Source organism: Delphinus delphis, chromosome 20 (assembly GCF_949987515.2).
Source record: "Delphinus delphis chromosome 20, mDelDel1.2, whole genome shotgun sequence".
NCBI classification, from domain to species: Eukaryota; Metazoa; Chordata; class Mammalia; order Artiodactyla; family Delphinidae; genus Delphinus; species Delphinus delphis.
Window position 1 is genome coordinate 3,785,432 of NC_082702.1, and position 17,837 is coordinate 3,803,268.

Consider the following 17,837-nt stretch of genomic DNA (forward strand, 5'->3'; position numbering starts at 1 on the left):
GCGCTGAAGGCACAGGCTTAATGAGAACAGATACGGTACCAAGATCCCTTCTAAGACTGGTGTCCGTTCCCATCACCTTCCCAAACACAACCCCAAACCTTTCACTCAAGTAGGAGTTTCCTTTTCGTTCCTCCGCAGCGCCCTCTGCTGCCTCCCGTCAGATCCCACATCACAGAATGCCTAGATAATGTGGACATTTCCCACATCTGTCCCCTACCCTAATTCACAAGCTGCTTCATCTCTGTCCCCAGAACGCAACATAGGCCCAGGAAAGTGACTGCTAAGAGTCTAAGTGAATAAATCAGCCAGCATTTGTGGTTTTCTCTTTGGCAAAAAAAAAAAAAATTTCCAGATAAACTCACGACTGTTGTGGAATATTCAAAAATACAGAACAGCGCACAGAAGCATTACCCATCAGTTATACTCCAGAGAGAACCACTGTACTTTGCCTCCTTTTATCCACTTTTTTTCCATTTTTTTATTGTGGTAAAATACACATAACATAAAAGGTACCATCATGACCGTTTATAAGTGTCAAGTTCAGTAGAATTAAGGACATTTACATTGTTGTACAACCATCTCCACCATCCGTTTCTAGGACTGTTTTCATCCTGCAAAACTGAAACTCTGTACATTAAACAACCAAACCCCACCCCCCTTCCTCCATCCCCTGTCAATCGCCATTCTACCTTCTGTTTCTATGAATTTGACTATTCTAGGAACCTCATATAAGTGGAATCATCCAACACTTGTTATTTTCTGGGTATATTTTATAGTAGCCATCCTAATGAGTGTGGGGTGGGTTTTATCCAGGATTAAAGGCTGTTTTAAGATACCAAAATCCTGGGTAAGAGTTCTCCTCTCCTGAACTCATCCTGCAGCCTTTTGATGGGCTCCACGTGGTGGGACGCTCTGGGGCTGGGTTAGGGGTCGGTTTATGCTTCTCCTCCAGGTTTCTCCTGTAGCTGGATCCCCACCAGGCACAGGGAGATGGGCACGTTGCGAGTTTGTATCTCCCATGTTTCAGAGAGCTGCTAGAATCCAGGAGATGGACCAGGTTCCTTTCGTGAACATCATCATCTCATTCCGCTCAGACCCTCTTCTGAGATCCCATTTCAGTTCAGTTCAAGTGGGAAAGGGGGAGTGGAATTCCATGCAGACTCAGGCCAGCTGGGTCTTTCACTGCTCAAATGGTTGAGGAGTGAAGGAAGCTGGGCCTCGAGGCTTTGTGTTGGTGGATGCTGGGCAGGGGTGGGGGTGTTTGCAGGTAGGGTGATGGAAATGTAATCAAGTCTCCGATTTATATAATTAACATTAATGATAACAAGGATAGTTAGCATCTGTTAAGCAATTTCCAGGTCTGCACTGGGTCTGTGACACTTTTTATTCCATCATTTGTTCAAAATTGCCTGATACAACTGAAAGGGTTATTGTCAGGTCGGAGGAAGAAATGAGAGGCCAGAGGGGAAATATCCCCTTCACAAGGTCACACAGCAGCTGTGCGGGTGATGGGACCTCTTGCAGATTGTGGTACACAGAAAAATGCTCCCCCCACAAAGATGTCCACTTCCAAAGTCCCAGAGCTTGTAAGTATGTTCCATTACGTGCAAGAGGCTATTAAAGTTGCAGGTGGAATCACGTTTGCTACTCAGCTGATCCTGAGGTGGGGAGATGAGCCTAGATTAACCAGGTGGGTTCCACGTAATCACGAGGACACTTATTAAAAGACGGAGGCAGGAGAGTCAGGGAGAGACGTGAAGATGAAGGACAGGGCCACGAGTCAAGGAATGCAGGCGTCTCTAGAGGCTGGAATAAGGCACGGGAACAGATTCTCCCCAGGAGCCTCCAGAAGCCATGAAGCCCTGCCCAGTGAGACCCATGTTACACTTCTTGCCTCAAGAGCTGTAAGTCAATACATTGGTGTTTTTCTGAGCCACAAAGGCTGTGGTCATTTGTTAAAACAACCATAGGAAATTACTACAGCCCTGAGAGCTGAAAGCAGAGCTGGCATTTGCACTGATCTTTGATATCTACATCCTATACTAGTCTGCTGGGACCGCTGCAGATTGGGTGGCTTAAAAGAAATCTATTGTCTTTAGTCCTGGAGCCTGAAATCAAGGTGTCGGCAAGATTGCTTTCTCCTGAGGCTTCTCTCCTTGGCTTGCAGACAGCCAGCTGTCTTCTACCTGTGTCTTCGTGTGGTCTACCCTCTGTGCCCGCACACGGAGAAAGATAGGTACCTGGTGTCTCTTCCTCCTCTTGTAAGGATACAAGTCCTGTTGGGTCAGGACCCCATCCTCATGACCTTAGTTAACTGTAGTCATCTCCTATTTCTGCTTTGATTTTTAGTGGAACTCATCCTGCTTTCATATTCACTGATATTCGGACACAATGACGCTGCTGCATGATAACCTCTATGAGCATGTTTTCTTCTCTGGGAACAAGGAAGTATATGGTCGGTAAGTTGTGTTTTTTTTAATAAATTTATTTATTTTTATTTTTGGCTGCGTTGGGTCTTTGTTGCTGCACGCGGGCTTTCTCTAGTTGCGGCGAGCGGGGGCTACTCTTCCTTGCGGTGCACGGGCTTCTCATTGCGGTGGCTTCTCTTGTTGCAGAGCACGGGCTCTAGGTGCTTGGGCTTCAATAGTTGCAGCATGCGGGCTCAGTAGCTGTGGCTCAAGGGCGCTAGAGCGCAGGCTCAGTAGTTGTGGCGCACGGGCTTAGTTGCTCCACGGCATGTGGGATCTTCCCGGACCAGGACTCGAACCCGTGTCCCCTGCATTGGCAGGTGGATTCTTAACCCCTGCGCCACCAGGGAGCCCGGTAAGTTTTTTCTAAAGCACGTTACTGCCTTGGGAGATGGCATTATTGTCGGTTCCTTTGATTGTTCTTATTTTGTTGATTGTACTGGGATGTTCAAGTTTCTTGTGCTAGCCTCATGGATTTGCACTGCTGTTGGATTTGCACTGTTGTTGTTGAGGCTAGGGCGGGCCACCCCAAAATATGCCACCATAGACATGTTGTTTATTTAGTGTTAAAGTTGCTGGAGGAGCAGCTGATGTGAGGACACTCTGACCTGTGTCTCCCTGAAAGTGTCTTTTATACGAGAGGTACCCTTCCTGCATCTGGAGGTAGAAGGACGCCCTTATCCTCAGAGACAGGGAATTTGGAGCCAAAAAGCCTGTAGAAACAAACCTTGTTGCTTTACTAATTTACTAGCCAAGCCCAAACTCTTTAGATTCTTCAACTAAACATCCAAAGCCGAAGTTTCTTTGTACTGTCAATTCCTCACCAATTTATTCTTTGTCTAAAAAGTATAAAAGTTGCTGGCTTTAGCCACTTCTTAGGTTTTTTTTTTTTTTTTTTTTTTTTTTGTGGTACGCGGGCCTCCCACTGCTGTGGTCTCTCCCGTTGCAGAGCACAGGCTCCGGACGCGCAGGCTCAGCGGCCACGGCCCACGGGCCCAGCCGTTCCGCGGCACGTGGGATCTTCCCGGACCGGGGCACGAACCGCGTCCCCTGCATCGGCAGGCGGACTCCCAACCACTGCGCCACGAGGGAAGCCCTGAGGTCCTATTTCTAAGAGTCCTCTGTGCGAACTAATTAAAAGTTGTTTTCCTCCTGTTAATCTGCCTTGTGTCTACTTTATTATTAGTCCAGACACAATTAGTCAACAGGGGTACAGGGGAAATTACCCGCTCTCCGACACAGTTCGGTGTCATTTTAAATTTTATTTCTTTATTAACAGATTTATTGAGGTGTAATTGATATTTTTTTTAAAAACTTGCGCATGTTTAATGTATATCATTTGATGAGTTTCGACCCAGGCAGTAGTTTTTAAAGCTCCTTCAAGTTCATGCATTTTCTGTCCATTCTGCTCTTCAGAGCAGCTCATTCCAGGCATTTGCATCTCCCAGTACAGAAGGGGAGGTGGAGGCTCCCCAAGGAGAAAGGATGTGTTGAGGCGTTGGAGAGAGTTGGGGGGCTGGGAGGGCGGTCACCTGGCCCTGGTCCCGGAGGCTGAGGGGCAGAGACCGCCCACCTGGAGCTGCAAAGAATTAACTTGTATCTTGAGCTCCCTCTTGTGGCCGCAGTGGAGAAATTCCCTTCCAGGTTGAAGGAAAAATGTTTATTTGGGCTGCGTTGGGTCTTCGCTGCTGCGTGCAGGCTTTCTCTAGTTGCGGTGAGCAGGGGCTACTCTTCGTTGCGGTGCGCGGGCGCCTCACTGCGGTGGCTTCTCGTTGCGGAGCACGGGCTCTAGGCGTGCGGGCTTCAGTAGTTGTGGCTCACGGGCTCTAAAGCGCAGGCTCAGTAGTTGTGGCGCTCGGGCTTAGTTGCTCCACAACATGTGGGATCTTCCCGGACCAGGGATCAAACCCCTGTCCCCTGAATTGGCAGACGGATTCTTAACCACTGTGCCACCAGGAAAGTCCCGGAAAAATGTTTTTTTTTATCCTACAAATTCATGTCTTCATTCAATAAGCATTTGCTGATCCTCTACTGTGTGCCAGACACTGTTTGAGGTTCTTGAGGTCCATCAGTAAACAAACAAAAATCCCTGCCCTTGAGGATATTATATTCTCGCAGAGGGAGACAGATGGAACTCTGAATCTGTATTGTGTATTGTCTATGTCCCTGGTACCCAGAAGAGGGGCTTAAATACTAGAAGCTTCAATGGCACTCTACTTAGTAAATAAATTGTCTGGGTAGTTATGATTGGATTTCTATAAAAGGCCAGCTAATTACGGCAGGGTTCTAGGAATTGGCCCATAATTATGTACAGTCACTGAAGTATGTAGAGTAGCTAGAAGCAACTAGGGTATCATGGTATAGCCTTAGGAACCACCAGCTGGGTAATTGCACCAGGAGCTCCTAGAACCAGCTGGGTAATTAGAGTCCCTGGGATCTTCTGGATAATTACCACAGGCTCATGGAATCCACAGTAATAAGAGAAGGGTCCCAAGTATAGACACCAGGAAATGCTGGAGACGTTTTTGATTGTCACAACTGGAGAGTGACGCTGTGGCCTCTGGCGAATGGAGGCCAGGGTTGCTCCCAGGCACCCTGCAATGTGCAGGGCAGTGCAGGACAGCCCAACGGCAAAGAGCCACCTGTCCTGTTTTAGTCTGTTCAGGCGGCTCTAACAGAATGCTATAGAGAGTGCAATAACATTTATTGCTCACAGTTTTGGAGGCTGGGAAGTCTGAGATCTGGGTGACAGTATAGTTGGATTCTGATGAGGGTCCTGGTTTCCTCATATGGTGGAGAGAGAAAATGATCCCTCACCAGACATGGAATCTAGCAGCACCTTGGTCTTGGACAGCCTCCAGAACTGTGAGAAATAAATGTTGCCCAGAAGCCACCTGGCCTCTTCTTTGTTATAGCAGCCGGAGCAGAGTAAGATGTTGATCAATGCCTGAAAACATTTTATATATACTGAACCCTGAAGTAAGGTTAGTTAGTAGAAGTAGCAGTGATTGTACTCTGATTCGTAGTGTATCAATTCAGAGTCTCAGTCTGCAAGCAACAGAAAATAACTGGTTAGTTTTGGCCAAGAAGGAATTTATTACCAAGATACTGGGTAGCTTTTGGAACGGAAGGGAAGACTAGAGAAATCAAGCTGTGAGAATGGGCAGGAAACAAAGGAGGCAAAGCATCTTTGCCTTAACTCAAGAGGAAAAGTCCCACACATGGGACTATATGATAGGTTGAGCCCAGGACCCCTGCTCACTGTCTACCTGTGATATTGTGGTTTATAGGAAGAAATATAATTTGGTCTTTTTCCCTGTTTCTGTCACAGAGCTCCTAAAACCCTTGGAATTTCCTAAGTGATAAAGGTGTCTTGATATTCCTAACAAACCCCTTTCAATAGCCCCTGAATTTGTTAATGAGGTGACTTTTGGAAGCACCTGAGGGTGGGGCTGGTTGCCAGGAGAACCAACCATGTGATTAGAGGGTTGGAGCTTTCCGTCTCACCACCCTCCCCCCAGCCCCAACCACCAGGGAGGGGAGAGGGGCTGGAGGTTGAATCGATCACCAATGGCCGTGATTTAATCAATCTTGCCTATGTATCGAAGCTTCCATAAAACCCCAAACGGAAGGGGTTTAAACGGAGAGCTTCCGGGCTGGTGAACACGTGGAGATTTGGGGAGGGTGGTGCTACTCAGAGAAGAGAGTATGAAAACTCCGAGCCCCTTCCCATGTAAATACTTTGCATCTTTTCCATTGAGTGAACTGCAAGGCACCCAGCTGGTGTCCGGAGAATTGCTTGGTGGTACGGGGGAAAAACACATGTGGGAGTGGGTGTCAGAAACATACTACCTCAAACGGCGGAGACAGCTGCCACAGAGGAAGGCCGAATAGACTTCCCACTAAGGCTGGGACTGCTGGAAGCTTCTTTCCAAAGAAGAGAAGGGTCCCAACTCAGAGATCCGACAGTGACACACGCGCTCAGAGATCCGACAGTGACACACGCGCTCTGCAGCACTGTGACTACTGATCCCAGTGACTCCTTAAATAAAACCTCTTCCCACACACGTTTTGCCAGGTGCCTGGAGGGTTTTTTTTAATAACTGAAGAGACTAACAAGACTGAGGGTGAGATGACTGTTACAGGCTGAGTTTTTCCTCCAACATATTATTATGAAAATGTTTCAAACACACAGAGAGGTTGACAGAATGTCACAGTGACTGCCCACATACACACTACCTGGGTTCAACCATTGACATTCTACTCTGTTTTATCACGTAGCTATCCATCAACCCACTTGGGGTGTTCGGGGTGCCTTTATTATTTTTTTAAATTATTTTTAAAATTTTCGGCTGCATTGGGTCTTCATTGCTGTGCACGGACTTTCTCTAGTTGCGGTGAGCAGGGGCTACTCTTTGTTGCCGGGCGCGGGGTTCTCGTTGCGGTGGCTTCTTTTGTTGCGGAGCACGGGCTCTAGGCGTGCGGGCTTCAGTAGTTGTGGCACGGGCTCAGTAGTTGTGGCACGTGGGCTCTAGAGCAGAGGCTCAGTAGTTGTGGCACACGAGCTTAGCCGCTCCGTGGCATGTGGGATCCTCCCGTACCAGGGATCGAACCCATGTCCCGTGCATTGGCAGGCGGATTCTCAACCACTGCGCCACCAGGGAAGTCCCTGGGGTGCCTTTAAAAGTCAGTTGCAGGGACTTCCCTGGTGGCGCAGTGGTTAAGAATCTGTCTGCCAATGCAGGGAACGTGGGTTCGAGCCCTGGTCTAGGAGGATCCCCCATGCCACGGAGCAGCTAGGCCCGTGCGCCACACTACTGAGCCTGCGCTCTAGAGCCCGTGCTCTGCAACAAGAGAAGCTACCGCAATGAAAAGCCCACGCACCACAACGAAGAGTAGCCCCCGCTCGCCGCAACTAGAGAAAGCCCACACACAGCAATGAAGTCCCAACACAGCCAAAAAATAAATTAAATAAAGTCAGTTGCAGACTTCAGTATGCTTCCGCCTGAATATTTCAGCAAGTGCATCATTACCTAGAGTTCAAACTTCATGTTCCTTCTTTTTTGTTGTGTGTTAAAATGTGGGTTCAGTGAAATGAAATGGACACATTTAAATGTACTAGGAGCTGTGTTTTGACAGTTAGATGCCCAAACCACTATCAAGATATAAAATACAGTCACTGTCCCTGAAAAATGGTGGGTGCAGGGGCTGGGGGCTGGGGGGATGGGGAATTGGTGTGTAGTAGGAACAGAGTCTCAGTTTTACAAGTTGAAAAAGTTCTATGGAAGGTGGCGACGGTTGTACACTGTGAGTGTATTTGGTGCCACTGAACTCACTTAAAAATGGCTAAAATGGAAATTTAATGTTATGTACATTTTTACCACATTTTAAAAACGAAAAATTAAAATTGAATAAAAACAAACTGAAGTGGGGATCATTAACTTCATTTTGCAGCTAAGAACACTGAGGCCAGATCAGGGGTGTGAGTGCCATGGGACTGCAGGCCTATACAGTGAGGGATTTGGGATTTGAACCCACATGTGTGTCCCTCTGAGTTCATCCGTTTTCTTTCTCCAGCCAGTTTTCCATCCTCTTGTGCAAACATTCCCAGCAGTTGTACTGATAATAGCAGACGTAGTGGCAGTTGTAATAGTAAAAGGAAAAATGATAACCGAAATGCGTTCCATCCACTCACCAGATTCTTACTCAGCCGTAAAGCAAAGACGAGCCGATACATTCCACCCTGTGGATGAACCTCGAAATGTGACTCTGAGTGAAAGAGCCACACATAGAAGGTCACCCACTGTATGGTTTCATTTCTAGGAAATGTCCAGAACAGGCAAATCCAGAGAGACAGAAAGCAGACGAGTGCTTGCCTGGGGCTGTGGGGAGGGGAACGGGAGTGTCTGCTAACAGGTACGGGGCTTCCTTTGGGGTGATGAATATTTTCCGGAACTAGATAGAGCGATGGTTGCGCTGCTTGGGGAACGTGCTAAATGTCATTGAATTGCGTGCTTTAAAATCATTAAATTACTTTTTAATTTATTTTTTTCAAAACTTTTTATTGAAGTATAGTTGACTTACAATGTTCTCTTAGTTTCAGGTGTACAGCAAAGTGACATATATATATATATATATCCATATATATACTTTTTCAGATTCTTTTCCATTATGGTTTATTACGGGATATAAAATATAGTTTCCTGTGCTATACGGTAGGTCCTTGTTGATCTATTTTATATATAGTAGTGTTTTTCTGTCCATCTCAAACTCCTAATTTATCCCTCTCCCTCTCCTTTCCCCTTTGGTAACCAGAAGTTTGTTTTCTATGTCTGTGAGTCTGTATCTGTTTTGTAAATAAGTTCGTTTGTACAGTTTCTTAGATTCCACATATAAGTAATAAAATATTTGTCTTTCTCTGGCTTACTTCACTTAGTATGATGATCTGTAGGTCCATCCATGTTGCTGCCAGTGGCATTATTTCGTTCTTTTCTGTGGCCGAGGAGTATCCCATGGCACATGTGTGTGTGTGCGTGCGCGCACGCGTGCGCATGCGCGTACCACGTCTTCTTTATCCATTCATCTGTCAAAGGATGCCTAGGTTGCTTCCATGTCTTGGCTATTATAAATAGTGCTGCTATGAACATTGGGTGCATGTATCTTTTCAAATTAGAGTTTTCATCTTTTCTGGATCTATGCCCAAGAGTGGGATTGCTGGATCATATGGTAATTCTATTTTTAGCTTCTTAAGGAATCTCCATACTGTTCTCCATAGTGGCTGCACCAACTTACATTCCCACCAACAGTGTAGGAGGGTTCCCTTTTCTCCACACCCTCTCCAGCATTTTTAAATGGTTAATTTGATGTGAATTTCCTCTCGATAAAAAAATAACAGCTAATGGGCTTCCCTGGTGGCGCAGTGGTTGAGAGTCCGCCTGCCGAGGCAGGGTACACGGGTTCGTGCCCCGGTCCGGGAAGATCCCACATGCCGCGGAGCGGCTGCGCCCGTGAACCATGGCCGCTGAGCCTGCGCGTCCAGAGCCTGTGCTCCGCAACGGGAGAGGCCACAACAGTGAGAGGCCCACGTACCACAAAAAAACAAAAACACAACAAACAAGCAAAAACCCAGCCTAGCTGTAAAGTTACGGAGAGCTGGAGAGTCATTTTTTGTGAAGGTGCACAGACCTTCTCGGGACTTCCCTGGCGGTCCAGTGGTTAAGACTCTGTGCTTCCACTGCAGGGGGCCCGGGTTCGATCACTGGTCGGGGAACTAAGATCCCGCATGCCTCGCGGTTTGGCCAAAAATAAATAAATAATTTTTAAAATGAAAAAAATAAAAACCTTCTCAAAGGAGAGCATAAAAGAATGTTAAAAGCGGGAATAAGAAAAGCCTGGGAGGTGTTGAAAACAACCGTTACCTTGATTGTGGTGATGGTATCACAGTGTTTGCATTTGTCCAAAGTCATCAAATAGTATACATTAAATATATGCAGTTCTGTGTATATCAATACTTATACCTCAATAAAGCTGGGAGTTTTTTTTAAAGGGAATTTCTCCCATCTCTCCCCTTTGATTGAGATCCCAGTGGGAAAGTGCCTAGGTGATAAATGTCTGCCTGTTCTAAAGAGAAGCTTCAGACATGCAGAGGTCTAGAGTGGCACAATTACCCCATCACCCGTCTTGAGGTAAGGGACTCATAAGAGGGTGGGGTTCTTGCAAACGTACTTTGCAGAAGAGAGCGGGCGTTCCTTTCTTGTAGGGTGCTGTGGACTGAATGTGCTCCCACCCCTCAACCCCCAAATCACATGTTGAAGCCCTGACTCCCAATGTACCATTGTATTAGGAGGTGGGGCCTTTGGGAGGTGATTAAGTCATGAGGGTGGAGCCCTCACGTGGGGATTAGTGACCTGGTAGGAAGAGGAAAGCACGCCAGAGTGCCCCCCACCCTGTGTCTCTGTCTCTGACTCTGTCTCCCTCGTGAGGACACAGCTAGAAGGGCAGTCAACTGCAAGCCAGGAGGAGACAGTGCCCCCTGACCTTGGAACCTGTGAGCATGGCAAACCATCTTGCTGAGACAGTAGCCTTCCGATCCTCTGGCCTCACCGTGCCTGAATAATAATGAAGTCTATTATTCTAAGACATCTCAGAACCTCCATGGGACAGAGCTGGAGCATGGTGGAACAGGACAGGATCCCCCGAATTTGGGGCTACGGGGCTGGGGTGTGGGGAGGTGAAGCTGGGCAGCTGGCGGGAACCTCCCCTGCTGGCACACCCAGCACGCACAGCAGAAGCAGGTTTGCCTGCCACTGAGAACACCCCAGAGGACTGCCAGAGGGGGAGAAGGCCCCGGGGGATGGGGCGCGTGTATCCTGAAGAAGAGAAGGGGCCAGGAGGGTCACGGTAGGACAAGGGCTGAGCGAGTACAGCACAGACGGGGGGTGACTTCAGGTGGTACCGTAATAGGTAAACGCCCACTGCAGAATCTGGCGTGATCCAAGTTACTTTCCCTTCATGTCAAGATCTGCTGCAGGCGTTCCTGGACGGGCGGACCCTGCATCCCACGCAGGACCCTGCTGCGGGGGGAGGGGGGCAGCGGGAGAGGCAGGCCACACCTGGAAATAAGTGATGCCCGTCATCTCTGTGGATACTGCAACGGCCAGAAGCAATCATGCCCACCAGGGAGATAAATGCCAGTACCTGGTGGGAAAGGATACACGGAATGGATGTGATGCTCACCGCCACGTCAGGACGGTCTGCCGCAGGATGCAAACAATCTTACGTAACATCCGCTTCAGTCAATATCACTGGGCAACCGCAAAACACCCACTCTCTCCATAGATGATGACTTGTCTCTTTGTCTGGTACCCCTTTATCTTCACTTTCTGTAGAAAAGATTTTTTTTTGTTAATGTCAATTTTTAAAAATTGAAGTATAGTTGATTTACAATATTGTGTTACTCTCGGGTGTACAGCAAAGCGATTCAGTTATATATATTTATTGAGATTATATTCCATTATAGGTTATTATAAGATAATGACTATAGTTCCCTGCGCTATACAGTAACTCCTTGTTGCTTATCTATTTTATGCATAGTAGTTTGTATCTGTTAATCCCATAGTCCTAACTTATCCCTCCCTGCCCCTCTCTTTCTACTTTGGTCACCATAAATTTGTTTTCTATGTCTGTGAGTCTGTCTCTGTTTTGTATATAGATTCACTTGTATTATTTTTTAGATTCCACATATAAGTGATATCATGTAATATTTCTCTTTCTCTGACTTACTTCACTTAGTATGATATTCTCTAGGTCCATCCACGTTGCTGCAAATGGCATTATTTCATTATTTTTTATGGCTGAGTAATATTCTGTTATATGTATATACCACATCTTTTTAAACCAATCCTCTGTTGATGGGCACTTGGGTTGTTTCCATGTCCTGGCTATTGTAAATAGTGCTGCTATGAACACTGAGGTGCAGGTATCTTTTCAACTGAGAGTTTTCATCTTTTCTGGATCTATGCCCAGGAATGGGATTGCCGGCTCATATGGCAACTCTGTTTTTAGTTTTTTGAGGAACCTCCATACTGATTTCCATAGTGGCTGCACCAATTTACATTCCCACTCACAGTGTAGGAGGGTTCCCTTTTCTCCACACCCTCTCCAGCATTTGTTATCTGTAGACTTTTTGATGATGGCCATTCTGACCGGTGTGAGGTGAAACCTCCTTGTGGTTTTGATTTGCTTTCTCTAATAATTAGCGATGTTGAGCATCTTTTCATGCACCTGTTGACCACCCGTATGTCTTCTTTGGAGGAATGTCTATTTAGTTGTTTTGCCCATTTTTGGATTGGTTTTTTGTTTAATATTGAGTTGTATGAGCTGTTTGTAGATAAGATTTCTTGAGACACCCAACCACAGAGTTGCCTCTGCTCCCTGACAACACCCAAATCCAGGGCAAGCTCTCTTCCTTTGACCCTGCTCAAAATGACCCAATGAATCTAAAGCCAATGATAGCATCTTTCTAACACCCTCTGTATCGCTTTCTCATGCTGCCATGACAAAGCGCCACAGACTGGGGGGTGTCAACAACAGAAATTTATTTTCTCGCAGTCATGGAGGCTGGAAGTCCGAGATCAAGGTGTCGGCAGGTTTGGTTTCTTCTGAAACGTCTCTCCTTGGCCTGGTTGCTTTCTTGCCGTGTCCTCACGTGGTTGTCCTTCTGTCATGTCTGTCATGTCTGATCTCCTCTTCTTATGAGGGCTGCAGTCATATTTGATCCGGACTCCCCCTAATAACCTCATGTTAACTTAATAACCTTGTCAAAGGCCCCATCTCCAAACATAGTCACATCTGAGACACTGGGGGTGGGAATTTCAACAGATGAATTTAGGGGGACCCAGTACAGCCCGTAGCACCCTGTTGCTTGGTCTGTGTTACGTCTCACCCCAGGATGTGTGTTCTCTCCCACTGTGATGAGTACTAAACCCAGTTTGTTCAACTGCAGGTATGTTCCTGGTGGTCTTGGGCTAAGCAGTAATTTGCTGCTGAAGAAGGGAAGCAGGAATTCTGGGTGGACCTGAGGGAAGGAGGAAGCGGGGCGGGGGGGGGCTTCCCAAGGATTCCCATGAGACAAAGAGCTATCAGACGGGCACAGCTTGGGAAGGAGAAGAAAGAAAGGCGTGTGTATCTCAGAGGCAGGAAAAGAGAAGGTGAGCGGGCAAACCAACCATGGGTCACCTCCTCCCTTAGTCTGTGGGGTCTTAGGTCAAGCCTCCGCCTGGAAACAGATGGATGTTTTGATATTAAGTTAGGCTGCACTGTTGACCCCCTGAAATTGGGACAGTTGGAAAACCCCCAGATGGCAAGAAAATCGAGAAGATCTGCTCCTGATATAGCCACGGAGGAGGGAAAGGGGGCTCAGACAGATGGAGTGTGCAGGCAGGGTGAGAACGAATGAAGCTGTCTCCTGTTCGTACCCGTGAGCCTAGACTTGTTTTTTTTTTTTTTTTTTTTTTTTTACTCTTTATCATTTTTAAAAAATGGATTGCTTTTTTTTAAATAAAATTTTTAATTTAGAATAGTTTCACATTTACAGAAGAGTTGCAAGGATGGTACAGAGAGTTCCTCTACACCCCTGGCCCCATTTCCCCTGCCGCTAACATCTTAGATTGCTCTGGTGCCTTCCTCACAGCTAATGAACCTAGATTGATGCCCTGTAGTTAACTACAGCCCATATATTTTTTTTTGTTTTGTCTCTTTTGTTTGTTTGTTTCTTTGCGGTACGCGGGCCTCTCACTGCTGTGGCCTCTCCCGTTGCGGAGCACAGGCTCCGAACGCGCAGGCTCAGCGGCCATGGCTCACGGGCGCAGCCGCTCCGCGGCATGTGGGATCCTCCCGGACCGGGGCACGAACACACGTCCCCTGCATCGGCAGGCGGACTCTCAACCACTGCGCCACCACCCTACAGCCCATATTTTATTCGGAGCTCCTTGGTTTTTACCTGTGTCCTTCTTCTGTTCCAGGACCCCATCGAGGAGGCCACATGACACGTGAGCTCCTGAGGCTCGCCTTGGCTCCGACGGTCCCTCAGCCTTTCCTTGTTTTGGTTGAACCTGACCGTGTTCGAGAGGACGGCTCAGGTATTTTGTAGGATGTGCCTACCTTGGGGTTCGATGGATATTTTTCTCATGATTAGACTGAGGTCCTGGGTTTAGGGGAAGAAAACCACAGAAGTAAATTTCCATTTTGCTCACATCACATCAAGGGTACAGACTAGCAACAAGACTCTGATGCTGACCTTGAACTCCTGGCTGAGGCTGGGCTTGTCGGGTTTCTTGACTACAAAGTTACTTTTTCCCTCGTTTTTGTGCTGTTCCCATGAGAAGGATGTCGTCGTGCTCAGCCCACGCTTAAGGGGTAGGGAGTTATGCTCCCCGCTTGAGGGTGGAGTAGCTACAGAAATTATCTGGAATTCTTCCGCATGGGAAATGTGTCTCTTCTCTCCCATCTCTCACATTATTCACTCAATTATTCATATCATTCTGGACTCATGGTCATTTCTCTTTTTTTAACATCTTTATTGGAGTATAATTGCTTTACAATGGTGTGTTAGTTTCTGCTGTATAACAAAGTGAATCAGCTATACGTATACATATATCCCCATATCCCCTCCCTCTTGCGTCTCCCTCCCACCCTCCCTATCCCCCCCTCTAGGTGGTCACAAAGCACCGAGCTGATCTCCCTGTGCTATGCGGCTGCTTCCCACTAGCTATCGATTTTACATTTGGTAGTGTAGCTATGTCCATGCCACTCTCTCACTTTGTCCCAGCTTACCCTTCCCACTCCCTGTGTCCTCAAGTCCATTCTCTACATCTGCGTCTTTATTTCTGTCCTGCCCCTAGATTCATCAGAACCATTTTTTTTTTTTAGATTCCATATATATGTGTTAGCATACGGTATTTGTTTTTCTCTTTGTGACTTACTTCACTCTGTGTGACAGACTCTAGGTCCATCCACCTCACTACAAATAACTCAATTTCGTTTCTTTTTATGGCTGAGTAATATTCCATTGTATATATGTGCCACATCTTCTTTATCCATTCATCTGTTGATGGACACTTAGGTTGCTTCCATGTCCTGGCTATTGTAAATAGAGCTGCAATGAACATTGTGGTACATGACTCTTTTTGAATTATGGTTTTCTCAGGGTATATGCCCAGTAGTGGAATTGCTGGGTCATATGGTAGTTCTATTTTTAGTTTTTTAAGGAACTTCCATACTGTTCTCCATAGTGGCTGTATCAATTTACATTCCCACCCACTTTTTTTAATCAACATTTTAGTATGAAAAATTTCAAACAGACAAAAAAGTTGAAAGAATGTTACAGTGAAAAAAACAAATAATCTAATTATAAAATGGTCAAAGGACCTGAATAGACAAGTTTCCAAAGAAGATATTCAGATGGCAAACAGGTACATGAAAAGGTATATATGTATGTTGTGTGTGTATAGATATAGATATATAGATATAGCTATATATATATATATATATATATATATATATATACACACACACACACATATACATATATAATCATTAGTGTACACCTTAAACCTACACAGTGTTATATATCAATTATATCTCAATAAAGGTGGAAAAAATGAAGAATATTACAGTGAATACCTAGACACCCACCACCTAGATGCTGCCATTAATATTTTGCTTTATTACATATCTATCCCCCTGTCAATCCACCTTATTTCTTTTTTGATCCATTTCAAAGGAAACTGCAGACACCACTAAATTCCCCCCCATACTTAAGCATGCATATCATTAAATAGAGTTCTCTTTTCCCCCGAGGCAAAATTTGCACAAATCTTAAGTGTACCACAAATGCAGACCTCTTGTACCACAAGTGCCGCCCAAAACCTTATCAAGATACAGAACAATGCCATCACTCCAGAAAGTCCCCTCGGCCCCCTTCCCAGTCAGCCCTGTCCCCACCCTCCCGGAGGCAACTACTGTCTTGATTACTGTTGCCACCATAGATTAGTTTTGTCTGTTCCTGAACATCACCTAAATGGACTCATACCATATATACTCACAATCACCTCGTGAAACTGATGAGTCTCCCAGAATTTACGTCATGGAGAGCACGTGTGAGTTCTTTAGCCAGGACCTGCCCTTGTCTTTTGGCAAGAGGGGCTGGTCAGGAGGCCTTCCTGGAAGAGGCAGCATTGCTTCCTTCCTGCCTCTCTGGGCTGCTCCTTCTCAGCCTCTTTGTGGGCCCATTTCCCTCCGCTTGCCCCTTCCTCGGCAGTGCTGCTCGGCGTCTGGCTAGACCAGAGCTTACAAAACAGCCAGCATCAACCCACGGGCAGGTTTTATTTGGCCCACACAGTATTTTTTCTGTATTTGAATTAGCTTTAACATTTAAAAGCTGAGGGATTTTGCTTTTAAAAATATCCATATTTCTGCCGTCTCTTGGAAATTTGAAACATCTGGCGATGCTGTGTCCCTCTCCCCACGTGGCAAGAATTGGCTGAAACAAAATATCAATAGCAACAACCTGTGCTCTGAGCCCTCCCCCACGCTGGGGGTGGGGGTCCTAACGCACCCAAGCCCTGAATTCACACCTGTAGAGTTTGGGATGGTATTGGAACGGTATTCAGTGAAGAACCCTGGAAATGCTCAGGGACCACCCTGGAATAACCATTCATCTTCCCCAGGAGAAGCAGACCCAGGAAACAATAGCAGGAGATCAAGGAGAACAAGCCTCTATCAGACAGCATCTCAGTCTCCCATTCATCAACATAATCACTGTCATCACCATCCTCGTTATCACCTTCATCATATCATTGTCACCATCCACAGCCCCATAATCTTCATCATTGTCATTACCATCATTATCCCTAGGACCATCACCACCACCGTTATATTCTCCCTAGTAATGAGATGGGCAACTACCCCCCAGCCCTTTCTCACCAATCGGGAGCAAAATATTGGGATGAGATGGGTGGAGCGCTATCTCCCCTTTCTCCCCCCTGCCCATCACATCCCCCCACAAGGGAGGCCATGTGTGTGGGGACGCCAGGTGGCGAAGTCTAGCCCAGCTCCACAGGGGTGGGGGAACCCCTGGGGCAGATTCCTGGGGACCTTAGTTTTGACTTCAGCAGTGACTGGCTGGGTGGTAACGTTGAAGCAGCCAGGTCCCCTCTACTTCCTCCACTACCAGTGCGTTTTCAGTGGGTTCCTGTGAGACTCAGCAGAGGTAGCGGCTGGAAAAACACTTTGTAAACTGTAAAGTCAATGGCAGGGGCAGGTTGATCCTTGTATACATTGAAGTCTTTCTTAATCAGTTTAGAGAGGTTCTTTAACACATGGGAGGCATCCTTATAAAGATGGGAGGGGGTCCCCCAAATAGATGAGCAAGTTCTTGGAGTGGGAAGAACCCTTCTGCATGTGCCAGGGGTCCTTACTGCAGACATGCGGGTGTACTTTCTGGAGTGCTCTATACACAAAGGGACGTTTGGGTCTAGAAGCTGTGTCCTTATACAGATTTTTTTTTTTTTTTAAGTGGGAGAAGCCTTTTAACTCACATGGAGGCGTCCTTTACAGGTGAGAGTACGCTTACATAAGTGAGGGGTTTTTATTGATGCAACTGACCATGATTTGTAACTGATCATTATTTGTAAAATGCTGCGCAAACACTAGCGACCTCTGCACAGACCCGAAGGTTCTTCCTAAAGATAAAGGGCTCGTTATGCTGTAGGGTGATATAACAGTATGAGCGGCCTTCTACTGGATGTCGCTGTTCAGCCGAGCTCCGTTGGGCCGCCTGTGCGAGCAGCGCGGTACCTGCGCGGGGGG

General features: G+C 46.6%; 1 protein-coding gene and 2 long non-coding RNA genes across 3 annotated transcripts in view; 2 read left to right on the forward strand and 1 right to left on the reverse strand.

Moving 5' to 3' along the window:
* LOC132416853 (uncharacterized) overlaps positions 1 to 17,612 on the forward strand; it is a 40,125-nt gene extending 22,513 nt beyond the window's left edge. Inside the window, exons 3-5 of the long non-coding RNA XR_009517735.1 lie at positions 2,350 to 2,459; positions 13,991 to 14,107; positions 17,545 to 17,612. This is a non-coding gene — a long non-coding RNA (uncharacterized lncRNA). The remainder of the gene's footprint in view (positions 1 to 2,349; positions 2,460 to 13,990; positions 14,108 to 17,544) is intronic.
* LOC132416835 (NACHT, LRR and PYD domains-containing protein 2) overlaps positions 1 to 17,837 on the forward strand; it is a 1,001,898-nt gene that overhangs the window by 285,897 nt on the left and 698,164 nt on the right.
* LOC132416854 (uncharacterized) lies at positions 8,552 to 16,293 on the reverse strand. Its single transcript, XR_009517736.1, has 3 exons — positions 16,079 to 16,293; positions 13,969 to 14,172; positions 8,552 to 11,350 (listed from the first exon to the last, which is right to left on the reverse strand). It is a non-coding gene; the product is annotated as an uncharacterized lncRNA (long non-coding RNA).